This window comes from Bemisia tabaci, chromosome 1 (genome assembly GCF_918797505.1).
Source record: "Bemisia tabaci chromosome 1, PGI_BMITA_v3".
NCBI lineage: Eukaryota > Metazoa > Arthropoda > Insecta > Hemiptera > Aleyrodidae > Bemisia > Bemisia tabaci.
Window position 1 is genome coordinate 36,815,534 of NC_092793.1, and position 14,852 is coordinate 36,830,385.

At 38.7% G+C, this 14,852-nt stretch overlaps 1 long non-coding RNA gene across 1 annotated transcript; it reads right to left on the reverse strand.

Annotated features, from left to right (window-relative positions):
- Nucleotides 1–1,246: 1,246 nt before the first annotated feature.
- Nucleotides 1,247–7,711, reverse strand: LOC140224617 (uncharacterized). The gene is made up of 2 exons (XR_011899897.1): nt 7,611–7,711; nt 1,247–5,824 (listed from the first exon to the last, which is right to left on the reverse strand). It is a non-coding gene; the product is annotated as an uncharacterized lncRNA (long non-coding RNA).
- Nucleotides 7,712–14,852: the final 7,141 nt, after the last annotated feature.

The following is a 14,852-nucleotide window of genomic DNA, read 5'->3' on the forward strand; positions in this document are numbered from 1 at the left end:
CATCATCAGACACACCATCATGAACGTTAGAAAAGTCTTCATAGGTTTCTCCAGCTGTGTATGCTACGATGAAATCTCCCCAACCAGGTGCTATCGCTTTATCCGCTATGGCCACCCAGCTAAATTTTGCAGAGCTCCAAACCAGCTATGCTTCTTCTGTGCTTCTGCCGATCATGAATCAGATCAGTGCAAAAAGAAAAACAGCAACAAATGTTCAGCATGCATTGCCAGCGGAAAATTAGACAACCTGAAACACGCTATCAACGATAAAAACTGCCCTTGTTTCATCCAAGCTCTGGAGGCGAAGCTCAAGAAAATCAACTAGGGCTCGTAAGAAAGCAAACAACCCGAAGACCAAGAGTTTTTCGGCACTTTTATGTAACACAGGCAGAGTTCCGGAATCTCATGACGCAGTATCCCTGGTAAAAATGGCAAGTGCTCAGATCAGTAGCACTTGCCTTTGGAACAGACCTAAGCACTGATGTCAGTGCTGCCGGGCGCTGTTCTGCTACCTCAGTGTTAGGTCTGTTCCAAAGGCAAGTGCCTCTGATGTAAGTGGCACTGACCTAAGTGTCTCAGACGTAAGCGGAGTGGAAACTCCCAGAAATACTGTACAGGCAAAAATTTCGTTAATTACCGATCTGCCAGGTACGTTAAGTCACTATTTGACGATCAGGGAGGGCTGCTGTGAGTTTTCAATCCCAAGCAAGTATCACAATCTTCAGGGGACATCGCTCGTTCCCATGCGGTCTCCAATCTAAGTACTAACTACGCCCGACGTAACTTAACTTCGGTGATCGTCCTAGCGATTGAACCACTACACTACCTGCGCGTGTACGTGTTAGGGGCGTAATTTTACCATTTCAGGGCCCCCATTGGGGTAATTTTGCCAGCAAATGATGATTTTGTCTTTGAATGTGAATCCGATACTTAATTTTTCTATTATTCTTTTTTAATCAATCAACATGTAAATGAAGTTTTGTAAGTTACGTTTCTTTGAAAAAAAAAATGGATCGCACTAAAATTCAAAATTAAAGCTAATGATGTAAAAAAAAATAATGAAAGTTGAAATTATACAAAAAATATAAATTAGCAGATACAAAAATTGAAAGTAAAGGAGTAAAAAAGTTAGAAAAGAATTGAAAATAAAGTAGGAAAATTTTAAAAAAAATTGAGACTGAAACATTTTAAAAACAGTTAAGACTGAAAAAAATTAAAACCAAATTTAAAACTATTTTTTTTTATAAAAAAAAATAATGCTTAAATAAATATATCTAAATACATATTTAAGCGGTGATAATATTTTTATCGATCTCATTTTTTGTTGTGTTTTAATTATTTAAGTGCCATCTTAAACGAAGAGGGTAAAACAAATTATTCAAGAGTGTGGCTACTTAAACTAGTTTTCCTTCCCTCTTAGAAAATCCCACCTTCTACAAAATATGCCTCTCTGAAAGATAAAGTTTGTGGTCCCCGTGTCCCGAGGAAATATTCCCCCACGAAAATGAAATAGGGTGGGGGAAGGGGGAGCCATCTCTACTTTTTGGGAGTGAGTGCGGTTCGATTAAGATTGATGTCAGAGACTTACCCTCTGAACCAAGTCCTGACCTCAGTCCCGCTTACCTCAGAGACATCTCTGCACTTAGGTAAGTCTTTCTCCCGACGTCAGTGCCTCTTACCTCAGTGCTGACTTCTTGGGTAAGTGCTTTAACACTTACGTCAGAGAAAACTGAACTGACCTCAGAGCAAATTGCACTGACCTCAGTGGAAAATTCACTGACCTAACACTTGCCATTTTTACCAGGGGATCTGAAAGGGAGGCTTGGTCATGAGTTGGCGGGGATTTTAGTTTTCTTTTCCTAATCTTGTAAGCACGACCCCAAATGTCTTTTTCTAGCTCGTTAATCCAGCCGCTCCAAAGTTGTCTCTTAGCGTTTTTCATTTCAATGCGTAGATTTCTTTTGTCAGATCTGAGCTCGTTGAAAAGGCGGTCTCTGTCTTCTTTGTTTTTTGTACGGGTGATAAGTCTCCTCGTCGATGAGCATTTTTTCTTAAGGTGTTGTATTTCGTCATTCCACCATGGTGTAGGTTTTTTCCTGTTGTTGCTACTTTTTGTTTTAAGTTTTATTGCATGCCTGGGTGATTATTTGCAGGCAAGTGAGGGCTGTTAGCACTGTGTTGATGGTTGCATTTTGTACGGCTTGTTTGGTGTACTTGGTGAAATCTTGGAATTTTTCCTTCTTGAGCCACCATCCTTGGTGAGAGATTTCCTTGGAGCAAGACGGGTTGGGGCTGTTTGATTCATAACTGATTTGGAAGGTAGGTAATGGTGTTGTGAAAACTCATATTTTCTTCAGTGTGGGTGATTAAGTCAGATATGCGATCTTGAATAGATGAAGAAGCGATGATAAGGTCGATATAAGAGTTACCCATGGGACCAGAGAAAGTCGGCGTATTTGAGTGTGGGTCGTTTTTGACTATTAGATCGTTTGCGGAGAGCCACTCGCAGAGGATCTTGCCTCGGGGGTCGTCTAGGCGGTCTCCCCATTGCGTCGAGCGGCAGTTAAAATCGCCCATAAGAATAGCGGGTTTTGTTCTACTTTTCAGGTTGTGGTCAAGTTTATTTAAGAAGTCTCTAAATTGTGCGATTGTTAGAGCAGGCGATGGGTGAATATAGCAGCAGTAGAAGACGATGTTATTGTACTCAAACGTAACAAAGCCGGGGTGCTTTTCCCAATTAGTGCATCCTCCGATTAGATCAGGCGTGGTGAAGACTGCCACATCCTTCGAGGTATCAAGAAAATTACCATCGAAGGTAGCTTTGTAGATGTTTGGTTCAGGTAAAACAATCAGTCCTGATCGGGTTTCGGCAACCAGCTTCTTTACCCTGGTAAAAATGGCAAGTGTTAGGTCAGTGAATTTTCCACTGAGGTCAGTGCAATTTGCTCTGAGGTCAGTTCAGTTTTCTCTGACGTAAGTGTTAAAGCACTTACCCAAGAAGTCAGCACTGAGGTAAGAGGCACTGACGTCGGGAGAAAGACTTACCTAAGTGCAGAGATGTCTCTGAGGTAAGCGGGACTGAGGTCAGGACTTGGTTCAGAGGGTAAGTCTCTGACATCAATCTTAATCGAACCGCACTCACTCCCAAAAAGTAGAGATGGCTCCCCCTTCCCCCACCCTATTTCATTTTCGTGGGGGAATATTTCCTCGGGACACGGGGACCACAAACTTTATCTTTCAGAGAGGCATATTTTGTAGAAGGTGGGATTTTCTAAGAGGGAAGGAAAACTAGTTTAAGTAGCCACACTCTTGAATAATTTGTTTTACCCTCTTCGTTTAAGATGGCACTTAAATAATTAAAACACAACAAAAAATGAGATCGATAAAAATATTATCACCGCTTAAATATGTATTTAGATATATTTATTTAAGCATTATTTTTTTTTATAAAAAAAAATAGTTTTAAATTTGGTTTTAATTTTTTTCAGTCTTAACTGTTTTTAAAATGTTTCAGTCTCAATTTTTTTTAAAATTTTCCTACTTTATTTTCAATTCTTTTCTAACTTTTTTACTCCTTTACTTTCAATTTTTGTATCTGCTAATTTATATTTTTTGTATAATTTCAACTTTCATTATTTTTTTTTACATCATTAGCTTTAATTTTGAATTTTAGTGCGATCCATTTTTTTTCAAAGAAACGTAACTTACAAAACTTCATTTACATGTTGATTGATTAAAAAAGAATAATAGAAAAATTAAGTATCGGATTCACATTCAAAGACAAAATCATCATTTGCTGGCAAAATTACCCCAATGGGGGCCCTGAAATGGTAAAATTACGCCCCTAACACGTACACGCGCAGGTAGTGTAGTGGTTCAATCGCTAGGACGATCACCGAAGTTAAGTTACGTCGGGCGTAGTTAGTACTTAGATTGGAGACCGCATGGGAACGAGCGATGTCCCCTGAAGATTGTGATACTTGCTTGGGATTGAAAACTCACAGCAGCCCTCCCTGATCGTCAAATAGTGACTTAACGTACCTGGCAGATCGGTAATTAACGAAATTTTTGCCTGTACAGTATTTCTGGGAGTTTCCACTCCGCTTACGTCTGAGACACTTAGGTCAGTGCCACTTACATCAGAGGCACTTGCCTTTGGAACAGACCTAACACTGAGGTAGCAGAACAGCGCCCGGCAGCACTGACATCAGTGCTTAGGTCTGTTCCAAAGGCAAGTGCTACTGATCTGAGCACTTGCCATTTTTACCAGGGATACTGCGTCATGAGATTCCGGAACTCTGCCTGTGTTACATAAAAGTGCCAAAAACTGTTGGTCTTTGGGTTGTTTGCTTTCTTACGAGCCCTAGTTGATTTTCTTGAGCTTCGCCTCCAGAGCTTGGATGAAACAAGGGCAGTTTTTATCGTTGATAGCGTGTTTCAGGTTGTCTAATTTTCCGCTGGCAATGCATATCCCATGTAGCATTTTGGATTTCAAGATTAATTAAGGGAGTAGTAAACGTGCAGTAAGCTTGAAGTAAGCTTAAAGTAATGGTGAATTCACGTTTACTTCACGATAAAGTAATACTTAATCAATTTTGAGTAAAACTGTCACTTTTTTTGAGAAGGATTTTAAGTAATCGTTACTTGAGGTCAAAAATCAGTTTTACCAAATGATTACCTAACAATTTACTATGCATTAAGTAACACTGATATAATTCTGAGGTGTCCATTTCTGGATCAAAATTTTAGCTAATGTTTATATCACCACTTTCCGGCCAAAGTATCGCAAGCCCCATGCAAGGTTTAAAAATTTCTGCTGCCATTTAATTTTTTTATAGAGAAATTGTTGAATCTGTTTGAAAATTTCACTGATTTTTATCAGCAGCACTAAGAAAATTTAGTGAAATTTTTGGACAGCTTTGTCGGACAATTTCTCTGTAAAAAAATGAAATGTTGGCGGAAATTTTTGAACGTCGCATGGATCTTGTGATACTTTGGCCGAAAGGTGACGATTTATTCATGCATTGATTGTCAATTGAAGCTTACATCACTTCAGAGCCGAAAAGTTCCATTTGCTCCTTCCTTATCTTTTTTTTCTTAAGTAATATTACTGCAGCTTCAGTGTCGGAACGAGGCCTGTTAGCTGCAGTACTTTATGGTGAAATTTAACAGGGTGATATACACCACCCGTTTCAGGCTTGTTTCTCAGAATAAATTCGTACATCCTTCAGACTCAAGGAGCCAACAAACTGAAGGGAAAAAGGCAGAATTGATTCAATTACAAGGGCATTAGGTACTTTTATTTAATTTATTGACAGTTTCCTGTGGCAAAATAGCATGCAAAAGGAAAATATAATAGACATGACTCACCAAATTCAACTGATCCTTCATCAAAAATAAAACCTGAACAAAAACACCAATGATGCTATTCATGATACTTTGAACACAGCACTTTCACTTTCATTTATTTTCTCCTTTAGATTAGAGCAATGAATATTAAAGGTAACTAATCGAACTTCACACCACTTCAAATTTCTTAAGAAATTTCCGGTCAGACATAAAATTTTTAGGAAAACTATAGCTGCTACTTATGTTTATTTTCTCTGAACACACTGCAATTTCTTTTGATGATGTTGTTTTGAGGCGATTCATGGTGAATTTCTCAAAACCAGATGATTTTTAGTTGCTGCTAATTTCCTATCGGATGACTGCTCAGGTGAGAAACTGACAGCCATGTCATAGAATAGTAGCCGCTTTCTTAATCCAGAATGCAAGAAATCCAGAAAGAGGGAGCAAGCTGAAGTGCAGAAAGCCCTTCAAAAACCTGAAAAACAGACAAATAAACAGCATTATACAAGGCATGGTGACAGTTCAATGAGGTGACTTGTGACTGTTTAGCTCTTAGATTTTATTCATAATTGAAGTGCAAATTTTATCCGTTGAAAAAAAAAATTACCTAGATCTCAAGCTGTTTCATTTAAGTACCTAGAATGAAATTTTAAAATAATCATAAAATTGCAGTTCTTTCAAAAACTAAAAATCGGTGTAACTTCTCAATTGTTGATACCAGAGAATTTTTCTTAAAAATTAGATTTTTTTCAAAACTCTCTTGAAACTGAGGATTTTAATTTTTTGCCCTGTCTAAAGTAGAAAACAGGTACCTCAGTGAGGTACAGTTAAGGTGAGGTAAGGAACACTTACCAAAATCGAGTTGCCAACAATTTATTTTCAACCAGTCTCAGCAAATATTTAAACTGAGAAAAAGTAGGCATCCGAAATCGGACTTTAATTATCTTCTTTTCTCCCCCTTCAATCAGACGCAACAATTGAAATTGTTACATCATTAACACATATTTCTTTGAAAATTGACCTTACAACGTTCCCAAAATTTAGGTTAGTGCAATGTAACATGATTTTTCTCATTTATTGTGCTCTTGGAAAAAACAAACATTCTGTTTACCGCACTCTAGTTCATTTGTGTAATAATGCCCTAGCATTCAGTACAAGTAAAACGGAGCCTGAGAGACGATAAACTGGTTCGCTCTGAACGCTTGGGTCCTTTCATATCTTGGTCCTTACACGCAGTTTAATGAAATGCTATTCCGATGTGATGATTGCTCATGCTTAATTTCTACGGCAGTCTACGTTGCCTTGGTGGTGGTAAATAATCAAGGGACAAAGAGCCGGAGGTAGGGCTCACAGGAACATCGTTTCTCTTTAATCCCTATAGGATATTCTAACATGCAGAAGCTCAGTTTTAAGAAAAGTACAATGGGTCAGTTGTATATGTCACAGAAACAAATTATGATAGTTGCAGGTCCTTCACGCTGACAGTGCTAAGTCACGCGAGTGATGTATTGAATATTCAAGAGGTATCGTTTTACATTCACTGAGAGAATTAGAAGAGGTTATGTGTTGGATCAACCTAATGAAAACGTACCAGGTAGTGTGGGTAATAAAAATAATAGAGAATGGGACATATCATCACTCCTAGGACAAATGGACGCAACTTTGTATTGTACTGAGCCATAATGTTCATATAGCTTGGTGCGTACTTGCAGAGCTCGTGTGAAAATGGAGGTATGACCTAATAATTAAGAAGTGATGAGATGTTTTGATGGCGAGATGAGCTTGGCCCAACTTATTGAGTGGGACATTGGTCAAATCGGGACGGAGGTCTAAATTTGCACACCTTTCTGCCGTGATGGCGAAGAGAGCCATAAGCGCATTTCTGCATGAGCCATGATTAGCACATGATTTTCTTTGTCGTGAGGTTCATCCCAGTTTGCACTTATCGCTCTCTTCGCTATCACTGCAGTGTTGTCTCGTGAGAGTAATGGAGACTTACCACTTACAACTTGTGAGACAAAAGTATTTCATGGTTTCCAGTGAGTCCTAAACGATACCTGCCCTCTCCATGTTTTCCAGAACGACTTTTCTTCTCATAATAATGACACTGTGACAGGTATGTCAATGCATGTGAGGAAGTGAGGACAGAAATTTCGTTGCTGGAGGGAGGAAGATCTCAGTTGATTTAGATCATTAATTTTGGGTTAGGTCTGTCAATCTACATTTCCTGAATGATGTACTAACAAAATTTAAGTACTTACATTTATTTTTGAGGCTGCATTTGAAGAGAGACTTGAAAAATAGACCAACACAATACCATCTACGGTAGATGGTATTGACCAACATCGTCTCTGGCTGTAACAACCAAGACCAATCCACACAGGTCAGTCATTGCGCAGCTTTTTTGAAATCCACTCCCCCGCCCGGCCCTAACTCGCAGCACTCATTGTGACGTACTATTGAGTGCACCCATAAGAAATACATTGCCAGCACTCAATAGTACGTCACTGCGCAGTAGAGTACCAAAACTCGTCCACCGGAATGACTGACCTGTGTGGATTGGTCTTGGTAACAACGAGGTACCGGCTAACGCAGGCTAACGGCTCTTTCAAGTTGCATCCTGAAAATTCCTCAACGTTGTACGCGGAACGCGGACGCGGATCATCGGACCAAAAGGGAATTTCGTTCCCGGAACACGAACTGAACTGAACTGAGAACTCGTGATAACAATTTGTAAACAAATCAAATCACAATTTTTCACCACTTCACTACCAGACCACTACAGTTTTCACACTCTAGTTTTCACGAAGGAAATATGAGAATGAGAAAGAAATGGTTTCGTGTATCACCTCAAATGCACGTTTGGGGCTTTCCCGAGTTATTTACCGAGGCTTTAAGGCGCTACCAGTCAAAGTGTTACACTTCGTTTCCTGAATACATTTCTTCCTATTATCAGTGCGAACACCTAGCAAATCCCCACGGAATTTTATTATTACAGTTCTTTGTATGATTTCAAAAGGAAATGTCTACGATTGGCAATTGAAACATCCTGCTCCTGCTGCCAGTGAGTAATTTGCCATGTGAGTCATTTCTCTTTTTTTCCTCTGGAGGGCTGTGACAGCTGACATTATATTGACCCTTTGTACTTAGATTTGCAGAGACTTTAATTTTCATGCAATTGGTGGATAGTAATTTCTCAATTAATTCCCTAACTTGATACCTTATTTTACTTACAATGAGGAGTCATGTCAGGAAAGAATAATCTAAGCGTATGTGCATAGATAGTCTGCGCAGAGTCTACGTGTTGAAAGAGAACCAACATTTCCGGCTTACTTCAGACATGACATTACCTGCAATTAATTTCTTCACGCAGGATAGGTGCTTCTGTAAATGCCCCAATGTACTTGGCCATGTTTTGATCAATGTCATCCACTTATTCTGCACGGTTATCTCCAATATTAGTCTCAGCAAGCAGTGGGCAAATCTTCAGAAGAGAAACGTTGATAATTCTATTTTATGATTTGACGCTCAACAAAATCTGATTTTGTGGGATGGTTGTGCCGGTGCATGAGTAAATTGGTTACCTACTGTTACATGTGTATTATGCTTCCAAATCTAGTTTTGATGGCCTCTAAAAAGATGAGGAGCTGACAACAATGTGTATATCTGCATGTATCAGTGGTGCGAGCGCGAGCTGACATTTTGTATCTCACTGGCTGTTTCCCTGATTGTGAGTTACCTTGGAATCCTCAAGTGTGGCAAAAAGAGATGAGGTAATCAGCATTTTGTCTCTTTCCTCTCTGTCGCATGGGTTCAAGGGTCAGCAATCTAAAGCGCAAATGAGAAGCAACACTTCAGCTCACACCACTGTATTTTGTGTTCTGTCTCTGTTTTGAGAAGAAACTGTGTTTGAAGAGAGTTAAATAGATGAAGCAACTAGGAGTTTTTCCAGCTGATGATTTAACACTGAAGAAGCATAACATATACAGGGTGGTGATTAGAAACATTCTTAACACCAACCTGGAAAGCCCCCTCCCCCCTTCTAACTTTGTACTTAGTTGAGGTAAAAATTTAAACGTTCGGGGCCTTTCCTTAGTCAAGGGCCCCCTAACTATGCAGGGGGACTCCTTGGGGGCAACAGACCCCAACATTTTGCGCCAAATGGAAAAACCACCCTTATGTATGATAACGCGTTCAAATGAACATTAAAAAAAAAAAAAAAAAAAAAAAAAAAAAAAAAAAAAAAAAAAAAAATTATTTTTCGTTAGGTAAAGAACAAGTAATGATGCTTTAATGATTAATTAATCTTAAAGTAATACAATTTCTTTAAAATTTACTTCCTCCTTAGGTAATGAAAACGTAATAATTATTCAAACATTATTTAATCTCAAAGTAATAAAATATCTCTAACATTTACTTGTTCTTTAGGTAAAGAACAAGAAATCATTATTTAATCATTATTTAATCCTGAAGTAATAAAATATCTTGAAAAATTACTTTTCTATTAGGTAATGAACAAGTAATCATTATTTAATTATTAATTAATGTTGAAGTAATTAAATATCTTGACCATTACTTCTTCATTACGTAATAAACAAGTAATCATTATTTAATACATATTTTCATCTTTAGGTAATAAAATAACATAATATTTACTTCTTCATTAGGTAAGGAACAAGTAATCATTAGCTAATGATTAATTCATTTTGAAGTAATAAAATAGATTAACGTTTACTTCTTCATTAAATAAAGTTTAAATAATAATTACCTAATCATTAAGTAAAGAAAAATTTCAAATATTTTTTATTTAATGATTACCTAATCGTTAACTAATGTTTATATAATCATTAAATTGATCTAATGATTAGGTAATATTTACTCTTTCCTTACTTAATCTTGAAATCCAAATGCTACATGGGAATTGTTGCTGTTTTTCTTTTTACACTGATCTGATTCATGATCGGCAGAAGCACAGAAGAAGCATAGCTGGTTTGGAGCTCTGCAAAATTTAGCTGGGTGGCCATAGCGGATAAAGCGATAGCACCTGGTTGGGGAGATTTCATCGTAGCATACACAGCTGGAGAAACCTATGAAGACTTTTCTAACGTTCATGATGGTGTGTCTGATGATGGGATTACATTCGGCTAAAATTGTTTTAGTGTCGTTGGCTTTGTCGGATTTTATCTGGTAGCTTTTTAAGATTTTAAAACCTTCCAAAAACTCAGATTGGGTGAATTTTGCATTTTTTTTTGATGAAGTCATTCTTTTGATATATGTCATGAAGAATGTCTTCGTTCGTCATGTCATTTTCAACATTTCGCAGAGTGATTGGCGGGTTTTTTAGGATGACTGGATTGCATTTAATATTAGCGGCCCCTTCCAATTTATCTTGAATACCTAATGGCTAATTGGGTATTGTCGTTTGCTGTAATTAATACTGTGTCTTTTCTCTGGGTGATTTTTTTGATTTCAACATCAGTGCCTTTGAGATTTTTTCTTACTAAGGCAGGAAAATCTTCTTTCATGGTGTTGCCGTCAATAGTTTTCCCTGGTAAAAATGGCAAGTACTCAGATCAGTAGCACTTGCCTTTGGAACAGACCTAAGCACTGATGTCAGTGCTGCCGGGCGCTGTTCTGCTACCTCAGTGTTAGGTCTGTTCCAAAGGCAAGTGCCTCTGATGTAAGTGGCACTGACCTAAGTGTCTCAGACGTAAAAGGAGTGGAAACTCCCAGAAATACTGTACAGGCAAAAATTTCGTTAATTACCGATCTGCCAGGTACGTTAAGTCACTATTTGACGATCAGGGAGGGCTGCTGTGAGTTTTCAATCCGAAGAAGTTACAGCCGCCATCAATAAATTATTTCCAACACATGAGAAATGCGATTGGCCTATCTTTGTACAAGAGGATTTCCCTGACATTACCACCGAAGAACTTGACAGAGCCCTCTCCAAAATCAAAAACGGTAAAGCACCCGGTCCTGACCAAATAAACCCAGAGCTTGCTAAAATGTTTATCAGATCAAATAAACAGGAATGCCTTAAAATGTACAATAACTACCTCAAACAAGGCAATTTCCCCAACGAATGGAAAAAAGGTCGTTTAACGCTGATCTCTAAGGGTAATTCTGGGAAAAATGAAAAATCCTTCAGACCTATATGTATGCTCAATATTTTAGGCAAAGTTTTCGAGCTGATTATTATCGGAAGACTCCTCCCCGAGCTAGAATTGTCGCCAAATCAACATGGCTTTCGTCGCGGACACTCCACCACAGACGCAATCAACAAAGTCAGAAACGCAATCACTCAAAATCTTAACATCAACAAAAAGCATCGACCCTCAATGGCTATACTTACCTTGGATATTAAAAATGCTTTCAATAGCTTAAGTTGGAAGGACATTCACGAGTCTTTACTGGAGAAAAACATCCCGTCCTATATAATCCGGATAATCCTAAACTACCTTACAGATAGGTACATCACAATCAATGGCCTCATTTTTGGAATCAACTCTGGTGTACAACAAGGTAGCTGCATTGGACCTCACCTTTGGAATGTATGCTACGACAAAATTGTAAATCTTACAACAAAATCCGTTGCAGAAAAGATCGCCTATGCTGATGATCTTGCTATCATTATTGAAACCAAAACAAGGCGAGAACTCACAAAAAACACCAATCAAATAACGTCTGAAATCAACGACGAATTGGCAAAAGCTAAACTGGCTCTTGAACCTACCAAAACAGAAGCCCTCGAAATTGTGGGGAAAAAGAGGAAGAAAAAGAGGAAATGCAAGCTTAAAGTGGTCAATCACCCTTTAACACCTGCTCCGTTCATGAGATATCTAGGTGTATGGCTCGACGAAGACGGATCTCTCAACACGCACTTCAAAAAAATATCGGAGAAAGCCGCCAATGCTATTAAATCCTTCAGCTGCATTCTTCCGAACATAGATGGACCCTCGTTTATGAAGTGGAAGCTTATCGCATCGGCTATTCTCTCGATCATCTTTTACGCAGTTAATGTCTGGGCCGCAGGAGGAGTGTCAAACAAAAACAAGAATCTTCTTACAAAAACCATTCGTCCTCTCAAGCTGCGTATATGCATGGCATACAGAACAGCTTCGAACACAGCCCTCGATATGATAAGCGGTATCCCTCCCATAAATCATCTGATCAAAGAAAGACTCAGCCTCTACCATAAAGAAGCGGACAAATCCAACATCAAAGCTGCGATCAGAGAAGACTGGATCATGGAATGGCAACAGGACCCTTCAAAAGATACCTGGCTCAAGAAACTCATCGCGGACCCGGAAGAGTGGCTTACCAGAAAATTCGATGATTTAAATTTCTTCCTAACGCAGGTTCTAACTGGACATGGCGCTTTCAACAGCTACCTCCACCGTATGAAAATCTCACCATCCCCCTTCTGCCCGTACTGCCCTGATGCTCTCGATACTCCAGAGCACTCTATTTTCATGTGTAATAAATTTAATTCTGAGAGAGATCTTCTAGAGACAGAAATAAAAAAGACATTCACCACCGAAAATTTCCAAAAATGTTTATTAGATTCTAGAGAAAATTGGTCTAAAATTTGTACTTATATTAAAACAGTCCTCACAAACAAAAAAGAAATAATAGACAAACAAATATATGCCGATGCATGCCAACTGGCGGATCCCGGCGTCGCTGACAATAACCCTTGCTGACTCCAGTAATTTTCATTCCTATCTCTCCTTTTCTTTATTCAGCAAAATTTAGCTCCTAATTTATATTATAGTCCTAATCATTATTGTTTTTCTTTAATATCTATATTACTCACTTTCACTGTAAGTGTATTTCATAACTATGTAATTTATTGCGACAATAAACAATAAAAAAAAAAAAAAAAAAACTCTCCCTATACAGGTACCTACTCTAGATCCTCGTATCCTCGTGGTCGCCCTGCAGTTTTGAAGAGTTTAGTGTGAAAAGTTCCCCATTTTCATTTCAATCTTCGTCAGTCTTCGGGTACATAAACTGGTAATACACTGAAAAAAATACCCGAGGAGAGTTGCCGAAAATCCCGGCAGAGGGAGCCGAGTCTCCCGTGCTCAAACGGAAGACCGTGGAGGCACGGTGACGGCCGCCGGGTTGACTCGGAAATTTCAATCCCATATCCCCTCGGTCAAGCACCCCGAGGATCCCGGGGAAAGAACCCGGGTTGACTCGGCGAAAGAGGCCGAAATGACTCGGTAAACTGCGCCGTCGCAGTCGGCAAACGCACCCGGGTTTTCCCGGGCCCAGCTTTTAGGTGTGAGTATGCACCGCGTATGGGGAGGGGTGTGGGGGGGGGGGGGGCTCAATGGTCCCTCTCCCCGCAACCCAGCTCCTCACCTACTCCCGAAATTCTGCGGGAGGGGGAGGGGAGACATTCCTCCCCCCGGACGCATGCACTTATGCGTCCCTCCCTTGCAACCCCTCACCTATCCACCTCGCTGCCCGAGTAGACCACCCTTCCCCCTCTTGAATAGAAGCTCTCCTCCTCCCCCTAGAGAATTGGTACCCTCCCTCTACCTGTGGATGGGTAGCTTCCCGCCTCCCACAGTGAAAATTTTTTAGCCCCCCTGTCCAATCCCTCACTAGAATGGAAGCTCCTTTCGTTTTAATGCAAAACTTTATAAGCTGTACAATTAAAAGCACAAAAGGAGACAATAGGCATAGCTTTTAAAAGCTGTTAACGTCCGTTCTAATTAATGGTCGATTTTATCTAACAGAACTAAGACCTGGTTTTCCTTAATTTTTTTTTGTTTCTTTTTTTTATGTTTACATAATACAGGAGCACTTATTACCAGTAGACATTCACGGGTTGAAAAACCAAAAAATGAATATTTTTAAAAGGAACATTATCCGGTGTGTTAGTGACAAAATAAAAATATTCCTCGGGATGTTTTGAAACGTAAAGACTAGATCCTTTAGCATAGGAAAGAGAATTGTCTGAAAATATTAATAAAGTATCAGTTCTGTTTGTTAAACTAAGTTGATCATAGGTATGTTTACGAGATTGTAATCTATTTTCATTTTCTTTGGCAACTGAGAAAAATTCATAATAAGATGATATCAATTTGTTAGATAAGTTTTCGCGGCTTGCGTCAAATGACACAGTTGCATTACAACGATGCAAAATTTTATTCTTCGGAAGTGAAAACAAACAAAAATTAATTCTTGAAATTATTAGCAAGTTTTCTATGGACAGGGAGGAAAATACCAATAAACAATTTGGGTAACAATGCTCGTATTAGTTCCTTTCATGTAAATTAGAGTGAGAGCTCAAAGTATATAATGTTGCGATGCAAATTAGTGTGTTCAAGTCATCAATATTAAAAAAGTAATTCTATCTTTAGTCCTTTGAGTGTAATTCTTTCTGTTCAATATGATAAAAATATTGAGAAACATTACACTTACACTAAAGGTTAAATACCGGAATAGTTATTTTTTTAATGTTTAATCAGATTGAAATCAAGATA